Below are 22,474 nucleotides of genomic sequence, written 5' to 3'. Positions count from 1 at the left end.
TTCAAGCTTGTCCTCTCTTGCGCTTCACCCCTCTCTTTCCTCCTTCTACATTGTCCAAGTCTCTCCCATTCAATCCTATTCCGCTGTCTTCTCTGCCCATTCCAATCACTGTTTTCTCTCCTCTCCTCTACCCTTCAGCTTCCTTCCCTCTACTTCCTCTTCACCTCCTTCCAGAACTATCTTTTCTTTCCAATTTTCCCCAGTCTCTCTTCACCTGTCTGCCCCTCTCTGCTGTCACCCTCCCTCCCTTCCAACCTCACCCTCTTCGCGCTGTCCTACTCTGCCCTTCCGCCTGTCACCCCTCTGCCCATTCCAAGTGTCTTCCCTCTACCATTTGTTCACTTTTCCTCTCTCCCCATGTCCGTCTCTGCCCTTCCAGGCGTGCCCTCTGTCAATTTTGTCACCCTCTCCTTCCTCTCCTTCCGCTGTCCCTCTCCTTCTCCTTCCAGCCTGTCACCCTCTGCCCATTCCATGTCACTCTTGCAGCTGTCCCCTCTACCTTCATCCTCTACTCCTGCCAAGCGTCGCCTCGTTCCAGGCGCTCCCTTGCTTCACCTCTCCCCTTCAAGCGCAATCCCCCTCTCTACTCTTTCAATCTTGTCCTCATTTCCCTGTCACCCTCCTCCTTCCTTCCTATTTCTATCCTACCCTTCCAAGCGCTTCCCCCTCTGCCACTTCAAGCGCTATCCCTCTCCCTTCAGCGCTTCACCCTAAGCTGTCTTCTGCCTTCCCCAAGCTGTCTCCTTCACTATCCGTCCTCCCCTTCGCGCTTCACCCCTCTACCCTTCCAAACACTTATCACCCCTCTCCTTCCAAGCGCTATCCATCTCTACCCCTTCCGCTGTCCGGTCTCTGCCCATTCGTTTCCTCAGCCTTCCAAATCTCTCTGCTGCTCATTGTCCCTCTCATTCACTTCCACCCTCCCTTCCAAAGCGCTGCTCCCCCCTCTTCCACCCTTGTCTTCTTTCTCATCTCCTTCCCTCTGTCCCCCATCTGCCGGCCTTGCGCACTCTCATTTCTTCTTCCTTCAACAATCTGTCACCCCTCTTCTTCCCTGACACTCCTCTCTCCCTCCCAAGCTTGTCCTCTCTGCCTCCCCAAGCTGTCACCTCCAAGAAATATTTTTCCCTATCTCTTCTCACTGTCACCTCTTGCTCTTTCTTATCCCTCTGCCCTCCCACGTTTGCCTCTGCTCCCTAGGCTTCCCCCTACTCTTCTTCCTCTCTTCCCATTCCCCTCCTCCTTCATATCCATAAGTTGTCACTTCCCTCTGCCCATTACCAAGTGCTGTCCATTTCTCTGCCCATTCTCTGTCCCCTCTCTTCTTTTTCCCATTCGGGCGACTGTCACCTCTCCCCTTCAGCGCATATCCAAGTCTCTCCATTCTTCATCTACCCATTCAAAGTCTCTTTCCCGGCGCTTCCCCATATCTGTTTTCCAGTTCCTTCCGCTGTCCTCCCTACCATTCCAATTCTTCTCTCTGCCTTCCAGCGCTGTCACCCCTCTACTTCCCTTCCCTCTCCTTCCCCTGTCCCTCTGCCCTTCCAAACTGGCCTGTCAGGTCTCTACCCTTCCAATGCTTCACCTCTCTTCAGTTCACCCTCCCCATTTACTGTCTCCCCTCTCACCACTCCCAAACTCAATCACCTCCTCCTCCCAAACCCCTGTCACCCCTCTACCTTCCAAACGCTGTCAACATGATCTCTGCCCTTCCAAGCGCTGTCACCCCTCTACCCTTCAGCCTATTCACCCTCTACCTTCAAGCGGCTATCAACATCTCTACCTTAAGCCTATGCCATCTCTCCTTCTTCAGCGCTATTCGCCCTCTCCTTCCAAGCGCTGTCCACCCCTATCCCTTACTTTGTCCCCTCTCCTTCCAAGTTGCCCCTCTCCTTCAATGTTCTCTCCCTTCCACGCTGTCACCCCTCTCCTTCAAGCGGCTGTCCCTCTCTGCCCTTCCAAGCCTTCCCCCTCTCTTCACTTTTTCCCCTCTCTTCTCTCCTCCCAAGCGCTATCCCTCCTTCCCTGTCGTCTCTCCCCTTCCAAAGCGCTGTCCACTCTCCTCCCTCACGCTGTCACCCCTCTACCCTTCAAGCTCCTCACCCCTTCCAAAGCGCTGTCACCCTCTCCCTTCCAAAGCGCTGTCACCCCTCTGCCGCCTTCAGCCTGTCACCCCTCTCCTTCCAAGCGCTGTCTCTCTGCCCTTCCTTCACGATCTCTCCTTCACTTTCTCCTACCTATTCCTAAGCGCTGTCACCCCTCTACCTTCCAAGCGCTGTCCCAAGTCTCTACCCTTCTAACTCTTCTCCTTCCACGTAATCACCCCTCCCCTTCCCGCTGTCCTCCCTCTCCTTCCAAGCGCTGTCCGTCTCTGCCCTTCCAACGCGTGTCCCCCTCTACCCTTCCAAGCGCTTCCTCAGCCCTTCAAAGCTATCCGTCTCTCTTCCTTTCTCCTCTTCCCCTCTACCCTTCAGCGCTGTGTCCCCTCTACCCTTCCAAGCGCTGTCTCCCCTCTACGCACCTACGGCTGTCCCCTCTCCCATTCCAGCTGTCTCTCTCCCTTCCTCCGTCTCTACCCTTCCAACTTTTCCCCTTCAAAGCGCTGTCACCCTCTACCCTTCAAGCGCTGTCACCTCTGCCCTTCAGCGGCTGTCACCCTCTGCCCTTCCAAAGCGCTGTCACCTCTGCCCTCCCAGCGCTGTCCTCTACCTTCAAAACGCTGTCACCCTCTCACCCTTCCAAAGCGCTGTCCTCCTCTACCACATTCACTGTCACCTTTGCGTGTCTCTCCCTCCCAAGCGACTGTCACCCCTCTGCAGCCATTCCAGCTGCTGTCCCTTCCCTCTGCCCTTCCAAGCGCCTGTCCCTCTCCCTTCCAGAGCGTTGTCCAAGTCTCTCCCTCCAACGCTTCAGTCTCCTCCTTCCCCCTCTGCCCTTCCAAGCCTGTCCATCTCTCCCTTCAAGCGCTGTCACCTCTGCCCTTAGCCAGCTGTCATCTCCCTCACCATTTCCCCTCTTTGCTGTCCAAGTCTCTGCCCTTGCTTGTCTCTGCCCTTCAGCGCTTCCCCCTCTCCTTCCTGTCCCCCTCTACCCTTCCCTTCACCCCTCTCCTTCCCAATTCCCCCTCTCCCTCCCAACGTTCTCTCTCCTTCAAACCGCTGTCCACGTCTCTGCCCTTCCAAACCTGTCGCCTCTCTGCCTTCCAGAGCGCTGTCCGTCTCTGCCCTTCCAGGCTGTCCGCCCTCTCCCCATTCCAACCTGTCCCCTCTACCCTCCCCAAGCCCTGTCACCCCTCTGCCCTTCCAAGCGTCTGTCCGTCTCCTTCCAACTGTCCCCCTCTGCCCCTTCCCAAGCCTTCCGTCTCCTCCCTTCCTTCGTCCTCTACCCATCCAAGCGCTGTCCACCCCCTCTCCTTCCCAAGCGCTGTCCTCGCCTCTACCCTTCCAAGCCCTGTCACCCCTCTACCCTTCCAAGCTGACTCAATCCCACGTCTCTACCTTCCAAAGCGCTGTCGCCCCTCTACCCTTCCAAGCCTTCTCTCTGCCCATTCAAGCGCCATCGCGTCTCTCCCTTTTTCCACTCTTCCTTCCCAAGCGCTGTCACGTCTCTGCCCTTCAAAACGCTGTCCATCTATCAACTTCCGTCTCTACCCTTCCAAGCGCTGTCACCCCTCTACCCTTCAGCGCTTCCCCTCTCCTCTCCCAAGCGCTGTCCCCCCTCTACCCTTCCCTTATACCTCTCTACCCTTCCCCTGTCACCCTCTCCGCGTCCCCTCCCTTCCCAGCGCTGTCTTTTCTCACGCTGTCCACCCCTCTATTAAACGCTGTCCTCTCTACCTTCCCAACCTTTGTCACCCCTCTCCCCTTCAAGCGCTGTCCATCTCTCCTTCCAAATTGCTGTCCGTCTCTATCCCCAAACGCTGTCACCCTCTCTCCCTTCCTCCGTCTCTCCCCCGCCTGTCACGTCTCTGCACCTCCCCAAAACGCTGTCACCCCTCCCACCCTCTCTCACCCTCCCCAAAGCGCTGTCCGCATCTCTACCCTCCCCCCTCTCCCTGCTTCGCCTCTACATTCCCTTCCCCTCTACTTCCGGTTCCCCTACTCCTTCCAACTTGTCACCCCTCTATCCTTCCCAGCGTATCGCCCCTCTGCCACATCCAGCCTGTCCCCCTCTACCTTCCAAGCGTTCCATCTCTACCCTCCCAATGCTGTAAGTCTCTACCCTCTAAGCTGTGCCCTCCTGCCCTCCCAGCTGTCTGCCTCTGCCTCCCCGCTGTCCCAGGTCTCTGCCTCCCCAGCGGCTGTCCGTCTCTGCCTCCCAAAAAACCTTAATCCCTTCAATGGCTGTCCTCTACCTTTATCCCTCTTTCCGCTGTCACCCTCTGCTCTTCCCAAGCGCTGTCACCCCTCTACCCTTCCAAACTCCCCCCCATTCGCTAATCCGCCCCTCTGCCCTGCCCAACGCTGTCTCTGCCTTCCCAAGCTCTGCCCCTCTACCCTTCCAAGCACAATCACCTCCTTCCATGTCCCCCTCTCCCTTCCTGTTTCAATCTCCCTCTGCCCATTCAGCGCTTCAACATTATCTACTTCAGGCGTTCGTCTCTCCTTCCCGCTCGGCTGTCTCTCTCATTACGCTCCTACTCCTTCCAAGCTTTGGCTGTGCGTCCTCTACCCTTCCAACTGTCTTCCCTCTACCCTTCCAAACGCTGTCTTCTCTCCCTTCCACAAACGTGTCCTTCTCCATTCCCCTAGCTGCCCCTGTTCCCTCCCCTTCCCAAGCTTCCCCCTCTACCCTTCCCAATCACCTCACCTTTCCATTACTCTCCCTTCACTCTGCCTTCCCAAGTTGTCACTCTACCCTTCCGCGTGTCCTCTCCCTGTGTGTGCTCTCCAATGTATCTCCCTCTTCAGTCCCCTCTACCCGGCCAGCCTTCCCCCTCTACCTTCCATCACGCCCCTCTGCCCATTCCAGCCTTCCCCTCTGCCCTCCCCAAATGGCTGTCTGCCCTCTACCCTCCCCGTGTCACCCTCTACCCTTCCAAGCGCGGCTGTCACCCTCTACCCTCCCGGTGTCACCCTCTACCCTTCCAAACGCTGTCACCCCTCTACCCTCCCCAAGCGCTGTCGCTCTCTCCTCCCAAAGCATCACGTTCTGCCCTTCAAGCGCTGTCACCCCTCTCCCTTCCAAGCTGTCCGATCTCTCCTTCCCAACGCTGTCCACCCCTCTACCCTTCCAAACTGCACTGTCACCCCTCTCTCGTTGTGCTGTCAAAGCGCTGTCAAGTCTAGCCGCGCCCAAACCGCTGTCACCCCTCTACCCTTCCAAGCGCTGTCCGTCTCTCTGCCCTTCAAAGCTGTCTGCCCCTCTCCCTTCCAAAGCGCTGTCCGATCTCTGCCCTTCCAAGCGGCTGTCACGTCTCTACCCAGCCCAAGCGCTGTGCGTCTCTACCTTCAAAGCGCTGTCCGTCTCTACCCTTCCAAACGCTGTCACGTCTCTACCCTTCCAAACGCTGTCACGTCTCTACCCTTCCAAACGCTGTCACGTCTCTACCCTTCCAAACGCTGTCACGTCTCTACCCTTCCAAACGCTGTCACGTCTCTACCCTTCCAAACGCTGTCACCCCTTCTACCCTTCCAAACGCTGTCACCCTTCTACCCTTCCAAGCGGCTGTCACGTCTCGCGCCACATTCAATGGCTGTCGCCCCTCTCCTTCAGCGCTGTCAAGTCTCTGCAGCCAGGCGCTGTCACTTCTGCCCTTCCATCCGTCTCTGCCACATTTGGCGGCTGTCACCCCTCTACCCTTCCAAACCCTGTCACCCCTCTACCCTTCCAAGGCTGGCTGTCACTTCCTCTAGTGCGCTGTCCTCTGCAGCCAAGCTGTCAGCGTCTGCCCGGCTAGCTGTGCCCTCTCCTTCAATTGTCCCTCTCCCTTCAAAGCGGCTGTCACCCTCTACTGCCCTTCCAAGCGGCTGTCACCCTCCTGCTTCAGTAGCTGTCTCCCCCTCCTTCCAAACGCTGTCTGCCACTCTGCCTTCCAAGGCAGCTGTCACCTCTGCCCTCCCCAAAGCGCTGTCCACCCTCTGCCCAGCCAAGCTAGCTGTGCCCCTCTACCTTCCAAGCCACATCACCCTCTCCCTTCGGCTGTCACCCTCTGCCCTCCCCAACCGCATTCATCCCCTCTGCCTTCCAAAGCGTGTCACCCCTCTCCTTCCGCTGTCACCCTCTACCCTTCAAGCGCTGTCACCCTCTACCCTTCCAGTTCACCTTCTAAGCGCTGTCACCCCTCTACCCTTCCAAACGCTGTCACCCCTCTCCCCTTCCAAACGCTGTCACGTCTCTACCCTTCAAGCGCTGTCTCCCTCTGCACCCAAGCGCTGTCACCCCTCTCCCTTCGACGCTGTCACGATCTCTGTCCAGCTGTCACGTCTCTCCCTTCCCAAACCGCTGTCTGCCCCTCTGCAGTTCCAAATGGCTGTCGCCCCTCTGCCCTTCAGCGCTGTCACCCCTCTCCTTGACGCTGTCTCCTTCTCTCTACTTCCCATGTCCTTCCCTCTACCCCTTCCAGCTGTTCCCCCTCTGCCCTTCCCAAGCGCTGTCTGCCCTCTGCCCTTCCAGCGCTGTCACCTCTCTCCTTCCAAAGCTGGCTGTCCCTCTACCTTCAAGCGGCTGCCCTCTCCTTCCAAACGTTGTCACCCCTCTGCCTTCCAAGCGCTGTCCTGCCCCTCTACCCCATTCCCAAACCCTGTCACCCTCTCCTTCAAGCGCTGTCTCCCCTCTCCTTCCAGCTGTCCACCCTCTACCCTTCCAAAGCGCTGTCTTATCTCCCTTCCAAACCGCTGTCACCCTCCTTCAAACTGGCTGTCACGTCTGCAGTGAGCGCTGTCCGTCTCTCTCAACTGTCACGTCTCTACCCTTCCAAAGCGCTGTCCGTCTCTCCTTCAAGCGCTGTCACCTCTACCGCTGAGCTGTCACCTCTCTCCTTCAAGCGCTGTCCGTCTCTACCCTTCCACTGTCCGTCTCTACCCTTCAACGCTATCACCCCTCTACCCTTCCAAGCGCTTCCCCTCTACCCTTCCAAAGCGCTTCACCCCTCACTCCCTTCCAAACGCTGTCACCCCTCTCCCCTTCCAAACGCTGTCTTGTCTACCCTTCAAGCGCTGTCCAGTCTCTACCCTTCAAAGCGCTGTCACACCCCTCTCCTTCCAAGCGCTGTCACCCTCTGCCCTTCCAAGCGCTGTCCGTCTCTTCCTTTCAAGGGGCTGTCTGCCCTCTACCCAGCCTTCCAAACGCTGTCACCCCCTCTACCCTTCAAGCGGCTGTCACCCCTCTACCCTTCCAAAGCGGCTGTCAACGTCTCTGCCTCCCAAGCGGCTGTCCCTCTGCCCTTCCAAAGCGCTGTCCCTCCCTTCAAGCGCTTGTCACCCTCTCTTCCAAGCGGTGTCTCCTCCTTCAAGCGCTGTCTGCCCTCTCCTCCCCAAGCGCTGTCACCCCTCTGCCCTCCCAAACGCTGTCCTCTCCCTCCATCATCCTTCCCCCTCTGCCTTCAAGCGCTGTCACCCTTCCTTCAAGCGCTGTCCACCCCTCTACCCTTCAGAGCCTTTGTCCTCTCTCCCTTCCAAACGCTGTCACCCCTCTACCCTTCCAAACGCTGTGACGTCTCTACCCTTCCAAACGCTGTCACCCCTCTACCCTTCGCGGCTGTCACTCTCCTCTGTCCACCCCCTCTACCCTTCCAAGCGTGTACTCTCCTTCAACTGTCACCTCTCCCCACCTTCAAGCGCTGTCACCCCTCTACCCTCCCAAACCCTGTCACCCCTCTCCCCTCCCAAACGCTGTCACGTCTCTCCCCTTCCAAACGCTGTCACCACTCTACCCTTCCAAACGCTGTCACCCCTCTACCCTTCATTCACCCCTCTCCTTCCTTCACCCCTCTCCTTCCGTGTGCGATCTCTACCCTTCCAAAGCGCTGTCACCCTCTACCCTTCCAAGCGCTGTCCCTCTCCCTTCGCGCTGTCACCCTCTCCTTCCTGCGCTTCACCCTCTCCCTTCCAACGTCCTCCTCCTTCCAAGCGCTGTCACCCTCTACCCTTCCAAGCGCTGTCCAAGTCTCTACCTTCCAAACGCTGTCACCCTCTGCACTTCAATGTCACCCCTCTCTTCCCTTCAAGCGCTGTCCACGTCTCTACCCTTCCAAGCGCTGTCACCCCTCTACCCCCTTCAAGCGCTGTCACCCCTCCCCAGCCTTCCAGCGCTGTCTGCCCTCTGCCACTCCCAAACCGCTGTCACCTCTCTCCCCTCCCCAAACCCTGTCCTCTGCCACTTCCAAGCGCTGTCACGTCTCTCCACCTTCCGCTGTCACCCTCTACCCTTCAAAGCGCTGTCCTCTCTACTTCAACTGTCACGTCTCTCCCTTCCAAGCGGCTGTCACCCCTCTGCCCTTCGGCTGTCCCCTCTACCGCTTCCAGGCTGTCACCCCTCTGCCCTTCCAAGCTGTCACCCCTCTCCTTTCAAGCGCTGTCACTCCTTCAAGCGCTGTCACCTCTCCTTCAAGCGCTGTCCCCTCTCCTTCCGCTGTCACCCCTCTCCTTCAGCGGCTGTCACCCCTCTCCCCTTCGCTGTCTTCCTCTGTCTGCCCCTCTACCTTCCGTGTCCCGTCTCTCCCTCCCAGCGCTGTCACCCCTCTCCCCTTCCAAAGCGCTGTCCGTCCTCCTTCCAAGCGTCCGTCTCCTCCCAAACGCTGTCTGCCCCTCTGCCCTTCCAAGCGGCTGTCACGTCTCTGCCCTTCCAAGCGCTGTCACCTCCTTCCACACGCTGTCACCTCTACCTTCAGCGCTGTCACCCCTCTCCCTTCAAGCGCTGTCACCCCTCTACCCTTCACGATGCGATCTCTCCTTCCAGCGCTGTCACGTCTCTCCATCGCGCTGTCACCCTCTGCCTTCAAAGCGCTGTCACCCTCTGCCCTTCCAAAGCGGCTGTCCGTCTCTGCCTTCAAGCGCTGTCACCCTCTACCCTTCAAGCGCTGTCACCCTTCCTTCAAGCGCTGTCCACGTCTCTACCCTTCCAAGCGCTGTCCACCCTCCTACCCTTCAAAGCGCTGTCACCTCAACCCACTTCCAGCGTCGTCTACCCTTCCAAATGTTCTCCTTCCAAACCGCTGTCACCCCTCCTTCTTCCAAGCGCTGTCACCCTCTACCCTTCAAGCGCTGTCCACCCCTCTACCCTTCCAAACGCTGTCACCCTCTACCCTTCCAAACGCTGTCACGTCTCTACCCTTCCAAACGCTGTCCGTCTCTACTTTAACTTCACCTCCTTCCAGCATTCACCCCCTCTCCGCTTCAAGCGCTGTCTGCCCCTCCCTACCCTTCAAGCTGTCCCCCTCTACCCGCTGAGCGCTGTCACCCTCTACCCTCCCCAAACGCTGTCACCCTCTCCCTTCCAACACTCTCTCCCTTCCAGCTTCCCCCTCCTTCCAAGCGCTGTCACTCCTCTCTCCTTCCAAGCGCTGTCACCCTCTGCCCTTCCAACGGCTGTCCCCCACTCCTTCCAAGCGCTGTCCAGTTCTCCTTCAAGCGCTGTCCCCCCTCTACCCTTCCAAACGCTGTCACCCCTCTCCCCTTCCAAACGCTGTCACCCCTCTCCCCTTCCGGCGGCTGTCACCTCCTTCCAAGCTGTCACCCTGCCCTTCCAAAGCATGGGATGTCGTCTGCGGCTAGGCATCACGAGTCTCTCTGCCCTTCAAGCGCTGTGCCCCTCTGCCTTCCAAGTCGTCTCTGCCTTCAAGAGCGTGTCTTATCTGCCCGTCCCAGGCGTGGGCTCTGCCCGGCCCTGAGCTGTGTCTGCTTTCCTGTTATGCCAGCTGAGGCGCTGTCAGATCTTTGCCGTGGCTCAAAGTGGGTGGGTCCACCTGCAGCTGAGAGGCGTCGTGGCACTCTGCACGTATTTTAAGTATCAAGGGTCTTGCATTGGCTGTGCCTCTACCAGTGGGCGGCTGTGCTTGCCCCTCTCCTCTACTTCACTTCCACTCTCCTTCAGAAGAGGCGCTGTGTGTCCAAGGTCTGCCCAGCCTGGCGCTGTCACCACACCTCTCATTCAATGGCTGTCCCTTGCCTACCACCACACCACCTCTCTGCCAGCCTGAGGCTGTCTTTCTGCTCCCATTAAACATGTTTTTATCTCATCGGTGTGTCTTTTATATGCCTTGGGCAGTAGTCTATAAAGTGTTTCAGGCGCGTGGGTGTCACCTTGCCAGCCACAGGCGACAGTAAAAGAGGACTGCTTTGTTGAAGGGCAGTGGGTTTGCATTCAGTATTATTGCTTTTACTCTTCCATTTGGTATTGTTATCCTTTACTCTGCATTGTTTTATTATTAGCTCTTATGTGCATTCAGGCGCTGTCGGTGGGTCTCTTGGCTGTGTCTCGCAGCATCTCTGCATTTGGCTGTCAAGATTGATTATGCTTGCCTTATACTGCATTTCAGAAGTGTCGGATATCTTGCATTAGTAACTGTCAACTCTGTCGTTTCCACATTGCGAGATCTTCTCTGCCCATTTGAAAATGTTTGTCTTTCCACGTGTCCAGGCTGTGTCCAGGTCTCTTGCCATTAATGACATCTTCCATCTCTCTCTGCTTTGTTCCAGGCAGTAGATCTGCTGTCCCAAGTGTGTCAGCATCTTCCATTTGAGGAAGGCGTCGGGTCAACCATGCCCATTTAGGCAATCTGGGTTTGTCTGCATTGTGTGTCTTTGGCTGTCTGGGTCTCTGCCTTTGGTGTGTCCTTGCCTCTGCGTAGCTGTCCTGCCCCCTCTGTCTCCTCCCAAGCGCTGTCCGCCCCTCTCACCCATTAGCTGTTCCAGCCCTCTGCCACATTTAAGCTGTCACCCCTCTCTCCACTCTAGCTGTCACTTGCCCCTCTCTGTGGCTATCATAGTCAGTCTGCCTGCCTGGCTAAAAGCTGTCCTTTGTCTTCTGCCCTTCCAAGGCTGTCAGTCAGTCTTCTCCACATTGGTATATTTCCCTCATTTAGGCGTGTCCGTCTCCTTCAGATGTAATAAGTCTCTGCACTGTCTGGGCATCCTTTCTCTGCTGCTGCCATTGAGGCGTCCTCAAGTGTAACGTCAAAGTTGTCTTATCAGAAGACGTGCCCTCTGCCATCCGACATCAAAGAGTCGTTACTTTAGCGTCTGAGGCGTGAAGTTCTACCTACCTTTTATGCATCTGAAACGTCTTTGCAGGATCTCTGTACATCTAAGTGTGTCAACATCTGCCATTTATGGGCATTGTCATATACCTTGCATTGTGGCTGTGCTCCTGCATTTAGGCGCTGTCCTGCTCTGTGACAATCATCTGCCTGCCATTCAGAAGAGCAATCTTTATCTGCTTGCGTTGGGAGCTTGTCGTTGTCTCTTGCATCTTGAAAACACATTTCAGTCACAGATTCATCACGCATCAAAACTTAAGCTTTGAAGCCATCTCTGCCTCCCGGGAAGCGATGAAAATACTTACCAACATCGGAAGGCGGTAATCACCTGAAGAAGTTATTAACACACGCATCTTTGGGAGAGGCCTGTCAAGATCTCTCTGCCCATCTGGCGATATCTTTCTGCATTAGGCGTCTCTTACCACTCTTTCTTCAACCGTCTTTACCTCTGCGCATTCAGGTGATATTATTTCTACCATGTTTCCAGACATTGATATACTTATCTCTTAGCCAGTATTGTCTGAAGGGATCTTATGTCTCCACATTTAGGAAAAACATCCTGTAAGGTTATGTCTTATTAACATTCTTTCTGCATTAATGGCTGTGTCATCACTCTTCCTCTATTTGTTGTGCTCTTCCTCTCATTTCTAAATACTGTTGTAAGTCTGTGCAGCTGAGCTGTCCACCTCTGCCATTTCAGGCTGTCTTAAAAATTTAAGTGACAATCGTCTTTCTTTGCCATATCTTTGTTGTTTGTGCATTAATGTCATTTGGGTTGTGCTTTATCTCATTTGTGCATCATTTAGTGTCAGTAAGATCTCTTACACTTTCAAGTGTGGAGTCATGTGCATTGAAACCCAATCACTTATCCTCACATTTCAGATTGTCTTTTCTCCTCAAGTGTCACCTCTGCTGTGTTTTTAGTGACATCAGGGGTCTTCCCGCATTGAGCTGTCCTTTTTTATCTTATTCAATGTGTTGTTTGCTGGCGGATCTTCTGCCATTTTGGTGATATCATCGTTATGAAGTTAACCTTCCATTGTACATCGCACATCTGCCCATTGAGGCGTTTCATCTTATCTGCTGCATTACGTCCATCTCCTTTCATTTCAAGTGACACAACGTCTGCAAAAGGTCTATGCCATGCTTTGCATTTGAAATGCAATCAAGGAAGGTTGTCTGCTGTGTTATTCCCTCTTGCTGGCGTGGCGTCAGGGTCTCCATGCCCATTAGGCGTCGCCTCCATGTGGCTCAATGTTTCCTCTCATTCATTTGTCTTTTTTTTATATCTGCGTTGGTGTCAACTTAACGCTGGCGTGTCTTCCTCTTCAGGCGCGTGTGGCACACTCTTCGCCCATTCGGAAGGCTGTCTTTTTATCACCACATCAGTGTGCCTCCTGCCATCTGGCTGTGCTTCCTCTGCCATTTAGTGATGTCTTTTTATCTGCCTCTGGGTGTGTCTTTGCATCTTCTGCCTGCATTGAAAAACGTCTTACCCACATCTGCTATCTAGTGACGTCAGCACGTAATATTATCTTTATCCCAGCTGTCCAGCACAGGCGTTGGTGTCTGTGTTGGTATTATCTCCCTTCCCAGGCTGTCCAGTCATGTGCATTGTGGCTGTCTTTTACTCTCTTGCCATTCCAGTGCAAGGATCTCTGCAGCTGGCGGCTCTGCATTGTGCCCCACCTCTCCTCTCATTTTGTTCATTGTCTGTAGTCTCTGCCACGGCATTTTCCCAAGCTGTCAGTCCTCTGCATTCAGGCATCACGGGTCTCATATTGTATTATTTTTATTTTTAGCGTTTTCATTAAGGTCTTGCATTCAAACGTAGAAAAGAAGATCCCACGCATTTCCGGCGTCAAGGGATTCTGCTTGTTAGGCGTGCCCGTAAGTCTCTGTGCGTGAAGAGCAGTCAGTCTTGCTGCATTTAAACGTGTCTGCGAAGTTCTTTCTGCATTTCATTTGTCTTACATTATACTTTTATTGAGAAAGTGTGTAAAAAAGTTGATTCTGCATTACTTGTGTGTGTCCTCAAATCTTGCATTTAGGCGGCTGTGGGTAGTCTCTTGCATTTGGCATTGTTGCCAGTGGCACCTGCCGGCTGAAAACGTGGTGAGGTGTATCATTGAAGCCGTCTCTTTCTTGCATTTAAATATGTGTCTGCCTCTCTGCCATTGGGTAATCTTTCCTGCATTGAGTGTTTATCTGCTTTAAGGCGCTGCATTGTGGAAGTTCTGTGCATTTGGCTGTCGCACCTCTCATTGGGTCTTTATAATTGAGCTGTCAGTAATCTACTTTAAGCTAAACCCATTATAACATATCTGCCCATTCAAGTAATCGCCCCCTCTCGTGGGCATTTGTTTGTGTTGTGTCTTAAAATATATACTTGACTAAGTATTTGTCGCCCTCTATGTTGTCCTTTTCCACATCACAGCTGGCTGTCTTTATATCTGCTGTGGGCATTGTCTTTTGTATCATCTCAATGCTCTTACTTACCCTTCTTTGCCACCTTCATCTGTTAAGTGGCTGTCCTGCTTTCTGCCAGGCTGTCCTTTTACTATCTCCTTCAAAGGCCATCCTTCCCTCTGCCATTCCCAATGGGCTGTCTTTATCTCTTGTTTAATGTCCTTTTTTACTCTGCCGGCCAGGCCCTGTGTTTCTTGGGCCTGTCTGGCTTTACCTCTCTGCCTGCCTGCCTTCTTACATTTATTGTCATGCCTCTCACATGCAGTATATGCCCCTCTCTGCTATGCCATTAATACTGGAGATGATATCTCATTCAGGCTGCTTACACCTCTGCCTTCAGGCGCCTCTGCCTTCATGGCTGTCTGAAGTTGATGTCATTGGCTGTCTTCCTCTGCATTGGCGTGTCCTTACCTCTGCCATATCCCAAATGTTGTCTGGTCTGCCTGTCTGGCTGTCCTTACCCTCTGCAGCTGGTTTTGTGCTTCCCTCTGTAGCTGGCGGCTGTCTTTCATCTGCTTTGTTTACTGTCAAAAGTCTCTCGCTGGCGGCTGTCGCCTCTTACTGCATTTGTTTGTGGGTTAGTGTTCTATCATTTGGTAACAATCAGCTCTGCCATTGGGGAAGTGCTTACCTCTGCCCATCTGGGTGTTAACACATCTGCAGCCAGGTATTCTTATTACACCTCTTCACATTTGGGTGTGGGTCTCCTTCAAGGCTGTCCTTTCTCCTTCAAATGCTTCCTGTCGCTGAGCTGTCTGCTTTCTTCCTCCTCATTCAAGCTGTATCATAAAGTCTCTGTGTCCAGGCGTGTCCTGGTGATTATCTCATTTAAGATAATCTTACCTCTCACATTGAGAAACATCCTCTTCCACCTCTGTGTTATGGTGACATTTGTCCTTTTTCTCACATTCGGCTGTCGGGTCTGGCGGTATTTTAGCGCTGTTGTGTCGATCACCGCATTCATTTGTCTGCCTCTGCCATTGGCTGTCGCCCTCATTGGGCTGTGCCTGCTCTCATTTGAGCGTGTCCTTTATCTTCAGACAATCTGAAGTCTCTGCCATTTGAAGACTAATCAAAGGTCAGTTCTCTTGCTGTATTAGTTTCTTGTCTTTCTCTGCCCATTCAGGTAATAGCCTCTCTCCCAGCCAAGTATTTTGCCGTCCCCTGGTCTTAACATTTGGGCATTACATATTGCTTTACTCTGCTATTCAGGCGACTGTCTTATCTGCTGCTTAAAGTGATAATAGGTCTCTCTGCATTCCAGGCATTAGTTATGTCATTGGCCTGTGCATCTGCCCATTCGTGTGATATCTTTCATCTTCCACAACCGAGGCAGTGTGTTTTTTTATCTGCCATTGGGTGTCTCCACATTAGTGACTGTGTGCTTTATCTCTGCCATTTAGGCATTGCAGCTATTCAAGTTAACATTAATGTGTGAAGTTCTCTGTCAAATCTCCAATGCTGTCCCTTTCCTCTCTGCCACCTGTATTTGAGGAAAGACATTTCCTTTCTGCTATTAGTGCCTCTGCGGCTGGCTGTGTGTCCTTCCTCCTGCATTGAAGGCCAGTGCAAGAGGGTTCACCCCATTTAGGCTGTGCCATCTCCACACATTGGCTGTCTGGTTGTTGGTTCTCTTGTATTTGGCGTATTATGCTTTATCTACATTGACGTGTGCTTTACCTCACGTGGTGTGTCCTTTCTGCCATTAGAAGACATTGCTTTCTGCATTGGCCATTCGCTCTCTATTTGCTTTAGGCTTTGATGTGCCTCTATCTCCTTCAGGTATATTGCTTTCCACGCTGGGCATTGTCCTTTGCCTTTTTACCTCTCTCTTTATCCCAAGCATGCCTTATCTGCACATCCCATTGTGCATCTCTTGCTGGGCTGTCCTTTTGCTCTCCTGCCCGCCATCTAACCCTGTCCTTTTACTCACAGCCAGGCCCTGTCCTGCTTTGCCATATCTGCATTGAGTCTATACCCTCTCATTGGGCCTGTCTTTCCCTCTCTCTGCCCAGCTAGGCTGGGTGTCTCATTCATTCTTGTGTCCCCTCATATGCCACAGCTAGGCTGTGTTTTACCTCTGCCACAGCTGGCCGTGGGTCTCTAGCTGGCGTGTCCTCTGCCCATGGGACATCCTTCCCTCTCTATAACCCATCTGGGCCATGTGTCAGTCTTCTGCTTTGGGGCTGTGTTCCTCTGCATTACCCTGTCCTTAACTCTGCCTTCCATTGTCCTTGCCTCTGCCCGCTTCAGTGGCTGTTCGTCTCTCATTAAGTGTTTCATTCTCTTCCTCCATTCAGTGGTAAGGTCTGTCATTCAAGTGAACATCTTTATCTGCGGCTGGCGTGTCGCTTATCTGCCATCTAGGCGCTGGCATCCTTACATTGCCCCGTGTGCCAAGTGGCTGTCATAAGCACCTCTCTGCCTGGCTGAGCGGCTGTCAGATTGTTATCTTTAGCCATCTGAGCGTGTCATATATGTCATTCTACAGGCTGTGTTAGCGCCTCGTGGTGTGGTGTGTCTTCCCTCTATTCAGGCGTGTCAGTTCATGCCCATTTAGACTGATAAGGTCTGTCATTTCAAACAATCACCTCCTTGGCGACTGTCGCTTTCCATTTAAGTATTTGTGTCGTTGTTGGTATCGTTTGAGTCTGCCATTGGCTGTCGTAATATCTGCCTGTTAGTCAGCCTCTCCTTCAAGGCTGTGTGCTTTCTCTCTTTGGGTGTCCCTTACTCTATAGGCTAAGCTGTCAGTCTCTGCTTGCATTCAAACATGTCAAAGAAGGTTCTTCTGCCATTCTAGACAATCATTTTTACTCTTACAGCCAAGCTCATCTTTCTCCTCATTTCAAATAGTCTCTGCACGTGAGCTGTCATCTTTTTGCCTCTGCCAGCTAGGTATTGTGCTTTACACTTACTCTCTGCCGCTAGTAATCGGGTCCTCTCTGCATTCAAGTGTCAGTGTCATTGGCTGTCTTCACTCTCAAGCTGGCTGTCTGTTTGCCACTGGCTGTCCTTTCTGCTAGCCCCAGGCGGCTGTGTCCCAGTTCCACCCAGCCAGGCGTTGCGTCTTCTGCATTGAAGCGTGTTGTGTGCATCAGTCTCTTGCGCTGGCGTGTCAGGTCTCTCATTCCAGTGTAATCCTTCCTCTCTGCCATTTGTGTGTCACCCTCTATCTGCCCAGGCGCTGTGTTAAGCACATCTGTGCATTCCAAGTGGCTGTCTTTTTCTCTTTTGTGGCGTTAGAAGTGTTTGTGTCAGTTCTGTCATTCTTGCCCAAATGTCTTCACTCTACTACATCAAGTGTTAAGTTCTCTACCTTCAAGCGCTGTCTGCTTTTATCACCCATTAGTCCCTCCTTCAGGCTGTCCTTGCACTCTGCCCTTCAGAGGCTGTCTTTTTACCCTCTACCATTAGGCGGCTGTCTTTACATCTGTATTAAGCTGTCCTTATCTGCCCTTCCCAGGCGTATCTTTACACTCCCAACATCGAGCATGCCTCTGCCATCCCAGGCTGTGCCGCCCACCTCTGCCTTCAGGCTGTCTTGTTTCCTCTGCCTCTGACTCAATATTTCTTATCTTGGCATTCCAGGCAACAATGCTTGCCTGCCTTTCCTCTCTGCACTCCCCAGTGTCCTTTTACCTCTGTGTGTTTAGTAAGGTGTCTGCTGTTTAAGTGGCTGTCATAATCTCATGGCTGAGCGTGTTAGTCTCATTCAGCTTGTCTTCCTCTACCGTGAGACACTGTCTCTCCCTCTCAGCTGGCTTGTCACTTTTTGTCTCATTGGCGCAATCTGGGTCTGCCGCTGGCGGCTGTGAAATCGCCCTCTCCTTCCAGGCGTGCCTGGGTCTTATTGCCATTTAAGGCACTCTGTCACTTTCTCCAAGCTAAGGCTGTGTCAGATTAGTCTTACCACATTTGAAACGTAATCTTAGTCTCTACCTTTACTTGCATTTTAACTGTCTGCAAGGTCTGCATTTAGTACAATCTGAAAGTTATCTTATTGCGGCACATTCAGGCATTGATCGAAAAGGTCTGCTGCATTTTTAGGCGTGAAGTTATATTAACATTGCAGGCAATCGCTTACATCTGTATTCAAGCGTATCTATAGTCTCTGCAGCTGTGTGTCTTCCTCTCATTGGCTGTCCTTTGCCTCTGTTTGGTGTGTCCTTTTTGCCTCTCTGCCGGCTAAGTAGTGTCCTCTCTACATTTCAGGCATTATTATGCCTATCTGCCATTTGTTTGTCTTTCCACCTCTCATTGGGTCATCTTCCTCACAGCTAAGCTGTCTCTGTCTGCATTGTCACTTTATCTGCCATGTTCAGGCGTGTAAATCTGCCGTGGCGTTGTGTTTCCTGCCATTTCATTTTAGTGGGTCTGCATTCTGGCTGTACCTCTTCTTCCCAGGCATTGTCCTTTTATATACGCTGGCGTGCCTTTTACCTTTACTCTCATTCAAGTGGCTGTCTAACTTCCCTCTCCTTCAACAATAACCTTCAGGCTGTGCTTTCTGCCAGCTGGCGCTGTCACCTCATTGGGCCTTTGTCTTTCTTTTACATATGTTGGCGGCTGTCTTACCTCTCACTAGGCGTCCCTCAGTCTTACTGTTAGGCTTCAATCTTTAGGGTCTCTCCCACCCATTGGCTGTCTAAGTCTTACTGGCTTCTGAAAACATGCTTTCCCCCTTAGCATTAAACATGCTCTCCACATTGGCTACATTGCATCATTTTTTTACTGCTCCTTCAAGTATTGTCTTCCCTCTTATGCTGTGGCTGTGTCCAGGTCTCTGCCTTCAAGCGTGTCAGAAAAGGATGTCTGCTTGTTCAAGCTGTCCTTACATCTGCTGTGAAACTGTCCGCTCTGTTAGGCGTGTTAGTCTGAGTCTGCCACTGAGCGTGTGCTTTCTGCCAGCTAAGGCGTCTGCCTCTCTTGTTGGCTGGCTGTCAGATCTCTGCATTTGAAGTTATCACAGATTAATATGCATTTCCAAGGCTGTCATATCTGCCATTTGGTGTGTCCTTATCTGGCTGGCTGTCCTTTTTTATCTGCCAGTGTTTTACTAGTAAGTGTACCATTGTGTCTTTATCTCACTTGGCATTTCCAAGTGTGTAAGTCTCTGTGTTGCCATTTGGTGTATATAGTTTAAAGAACAGCTTTGTCAAGATTCATTCAGGCTGATCTTTGTGAAAACTGGCTCAGGCTGTGCTGTCCGCCTCTTCACCATTTCACTGTCAATCAGGTCATATGCAGCCCAATACGCTCTTTCCGCCACTCTCTGCAGCCAAAACCTTTGTGCTTGCATCTCTGCAGCCTGGTGGCTGTCTTTACTCCATATACATTGGTGACATGTGTGTGCCATCTGCCTATTTCCAGGCGCTGTGCCCTCTGCCAGCTGGCAGTGCAGTCTGCATTAAACATCAACCTCTGCTTGCATTCAGGCTAATCTTTCCATACATTCAAACATCTCTTTATCTCTTAGCTCTAAATAATCTTTTACCCTCCACATTTAAACTGTCTTATCTCATTCAGTGTAATCTTCTTCCTCTCTACATTTCAGTGACTGTCCTTTTGCATCTGCATCTGTTTGTCTTTGTGTGAATATCTCTGCATTCAAGTGACTGTTATGTTAGTCTGCAGTCTGTCTTCCTTCAGTAGCTGTTGTGTCCTTGCCTCTTGCCTGGCTGGCTGTCCTGCTTTTTCTCTCCTTCCAAGCTGTCCAGGTGGTCATGCACGCTGGCTGTCTCACCTGCCCGGCTGAGGCTGTGTCAGGTTTGCCATTGAGCTGTGTCCTGCCTCTGCCCGTGGCGACGTGCTTTCATCTCATTCAACGCTAATCGCCTCTTCTTAGCCAGGACTTTCAGTAATGCGCATCTGCCATTCCCAGGTGTTTGTGTGCTCTCACATTCTTTCTGCCATTTACCCAAAGGCATTATCAAAGGATCTATCTGCTGCAGCCAGTGTGTCTTTATACCGTCTGTGGGCATTGTCGTCATGTGTAGTGTTGTGATGTTCTTCCCATTCAAGTGATAATCATACTTGCCTTGCCTCTACTAGCTGAGCAATGTTTCTCATTCGATCTTTGCATATGCATTTAGTGACTGTGCTTAATCTCATTTAGGCTGTCTTTTACCTCTGCCGTGGGGCATTGTCTCATGTCTTACCCTCTGCTTCCAGAACATTATTTATCTCACACATTACAGGCGTGTCTTATATATGCATTGGCTGTCATCACATCTGCATCCCAGTACGTAGGGACAGTTTCTGTCCCAAGTATTCCTTTTTTATCTTCATTTGGGCGTCAGGGATCTCTGCACATTCAGCAAATCTTCCATCTATTTGTTAGGCGTATTCAGCTCTGCACTTTGGCGTGTGCCCTCTGCCTTCAAGCGCATGCCTCTCCATTAGCGCTGTCACCCTCTGCTTTTTATTACTTCTGTTGGCAATCCACAGGTTGATTTGTTATCAGAAGACGTGTTTATTCCTGTCAGACTCATTACACTAATAAAAGATAAAAGTATATTTGGTGTTTGGTTGCTATTCCCCGATTTAAGGGCTGAGGGGGGTTTGTCTCTCAGTGTGGCGGTTGGCCCAGGGTTCGGAGCGGCGGGCTCATTGAAGCATCTCGTTTTATTAAGCCATATATGGGACGCGCGGGCCTGGGTTATCCGGACGCACCCATCTCAGGACCTTTTTTTCCGAATAAACCAGCGTCATCAGACACCCCGGCTCAATAGCGTGCCAAAGTTTTGGTCGCCTGGATCTGGCGGGTGAGATCCAGGCTGGGGTTCATATCAGCCACTTTGGGTTAATTGCTTGTGGATCATTATTGGCTGTTGCGTTAGCAGCGGCTGCTCTTTCTGCTCTCTTCCTGGGAGTTTCAAACCAGGATGGCCAGCCAGGTGGCCAGTGGATTTGTGGGGAAGGTTGCAAGTCTTGGCCCTGCCTAATCCGGTTTGGATCCCCAGTTCCAGCTGGTTTTTTGTAATCGGTGCCAGAGCTGCGTGGTTTACTGCCAGATGCTGTTTCAGGTTTTCATGTGCCGGGATGCAAGAGATTGTAAGGCAGTGGGGATTTCAGGTGGGGCTCTTTTTAACCCGCATTTCATAATGTAATGACTATGCTGGTTAAGGTATAGATTGTAATCTACAAATCACCTTTAGTAAGGCCTTAAAATTGGCTGCAGGTTAAAAAACATTTTTTGTTTTTGGTCATTTGTGGACCTCTTGTCCAGGGCGGGCTTACCCAGAACCAGTCAGGTTAATGCGCGGGCGTGTGACAGATTTGTCATCTAGTCGGCTCAGAGTTAGAGGCAGGCGTGCTTTAGCGGTTTACTGGCTGGCAGCTCTTAACCATGTTGGCTACGCGGCAATAGTTGCAGTACGGTTGAGTGGGTTTTTAACACACACACACACACACACACTGTGGGTTGGGGTCGTTTAAGGCTGGGTTTTCAGCCACTCCTGGAAGTGTTGTAGGCTGGTTTGACCAGAATCTGGTTCTTTAAGGTTGCTCCTGTTATTGTATTTTTTTGATATTTTCCAGCTTATTGATTGTTTACGGACAGTTATTTTTGCTTATAGTTATTCATTCCTGGGTGGGTCAGTTTACATATTAAGTTGGGCTGCTCTTTGGCAGAGAATTTAAAGTAGTGTCATGCATGAGCTTCTGTTCTTGTTTGTTGGTTAATTGACATCATTTGGAGTCAATTGAAATTATTACCTGTGGATGTATTTCAGCTGCAAGCTGGTTCGGCCGCGCGGTCATAACCACCACCGGCGTCGTAGGTCAGGGATGTTGGGTGTGGAGAATTGGCAGATGCTCCCCGGTCGTGGACTAAGGCACTGCATCTGGTGCAGCTGTGCCCTTGCCCCTTTCTACCTGCCTGGAGATCTGTTTTAGATCAGAGGCTCTGATAGGCGGTCTGGGACCCATGGGCGCCAGTTCGTCCAGGGTGGGAGGAGGGTGTTTGGGATGTAGCTCAGTTAGTGCCAGGGCATAGTGTTTGCATTGCCAGGGTTGTGGCCAGGTTGGTTTAGAAAATAAAAATAATTATCTCATAACTTTGTTGTGGCTCCTGATAAGGTTCTGTTAACAATACTACTAAGAAGAGTGTGACCCCGTTAAGGTTAAAACGGTGTGATTGGTCTTCCCAATACCATACCCAACTGCGGCATGCTTCTCCCGGTGGTTTTGGCGGCAAAGGTAGGCGGAGGACAGCAAGAGTCGAGATTTGTGGGAATCTTGATTTGATAAATGAAAGCCACAGATAATTATTCTGGCATTTCATTCTAAAATTATGTGGTGATCCTAAGCGATACGGATTTTGCTGGGTTTAAATTTGCATTTTAGTCATTTAGCTCTTATCCAGGCACTTTTTGATTAATGATTACATATTCCTTTTATCTTTTTCAGCCCACGCCCTGGTTCAGCGTTATGCTCTATCAACTGAACTTTTCTTGTCCCTGCGATGCGTTCCATGGGCGTGTTTTAATGAGATGGGAGTTATTTATCCAGCGGGTCTCCCGGTCACGGCGAAGCTGCACGGAGCCTGGATTGAAGAAACAAGATCTCCTAGTCTTTGGTTCTCTACAGCACTGCGATTCTTGTGCCTTAGACCACTGCGCCACTAACATTCAAATATAAGGAATTGTGGAAAAGGTTTTAAGTATGTTTGCAGCTAAGATTGATAAATGAAAGCTTCAGCTTCAGCTGTGTGTAGGATCTCCTTCAGGACATTTGTTGGGAAGAAAGGCGTTTTGGGGTGGAGGCTGGTTGCAGAGGATGCTGCATGAGTGTACCAAGGCGTGT

General features: G+C 51.9%; 2 long non-coding RNA genes across 2 annotated transcripts; both read right to left on the bottom strand.

Annotated features, from left to right (window-relative positions):
* Nucleotides 1-5,165: 5,165 nt before the first annotated feature.
* On the bottom strand, nucleotides 5,166-6,346 carry LOC123486579. Its single transcript, XR_006659425.1, has 3 exons — nucleotides 6,290-6,346; nucleotides 5,473-5,648; nucleotides 5,166-5,180 (listed from the first exon to the last, which is right to left on the bottom strand). It is a non-coding gene; the product is annotated as an uncharacterized LOC123486579 (long non-coding RNA).
* Nucleotides 6,347-7,784: 1,438 nt separating this feature from the next.
* On the bottom strand, nucleotides 7,785-9,262 carry LOC123486578. Its single transcript, XR_006659424.1, has 3 exons — nucleotides 9,238-9,262; nucleotides 8,114-8,131; nucleotides 7,785-7,900 (listed from the first exon to the last, which is right to left on the bottom strand). It is a non-coding gene; the product is annotated as an uncharacterized LOC123486578 (long non-coding RNA).
* Nucleotides 9,263-22,474: the final 13,212 nt, after the last annotated feature.

Source organism: Coregonus clupeaformis, unplaced genomic scaffold (assembly GCF_020615455.1).
Source record: "Coregonus clupeaformis isolate EN_2021a unplaced genomic scaffold, ASM2061545v1 scaf1281, whole genome shotgun sequence".
Classification (NCBI taxonomy): Eukaryota; Metazoa; Chordata; class Actinopteri; order Salmoniformes; family Salmonidae; genus Coregonus; species Coregonus clupeaformis.
This window is presented reverse-complemented; position numbering and strand designations above follow the sequence as displayed.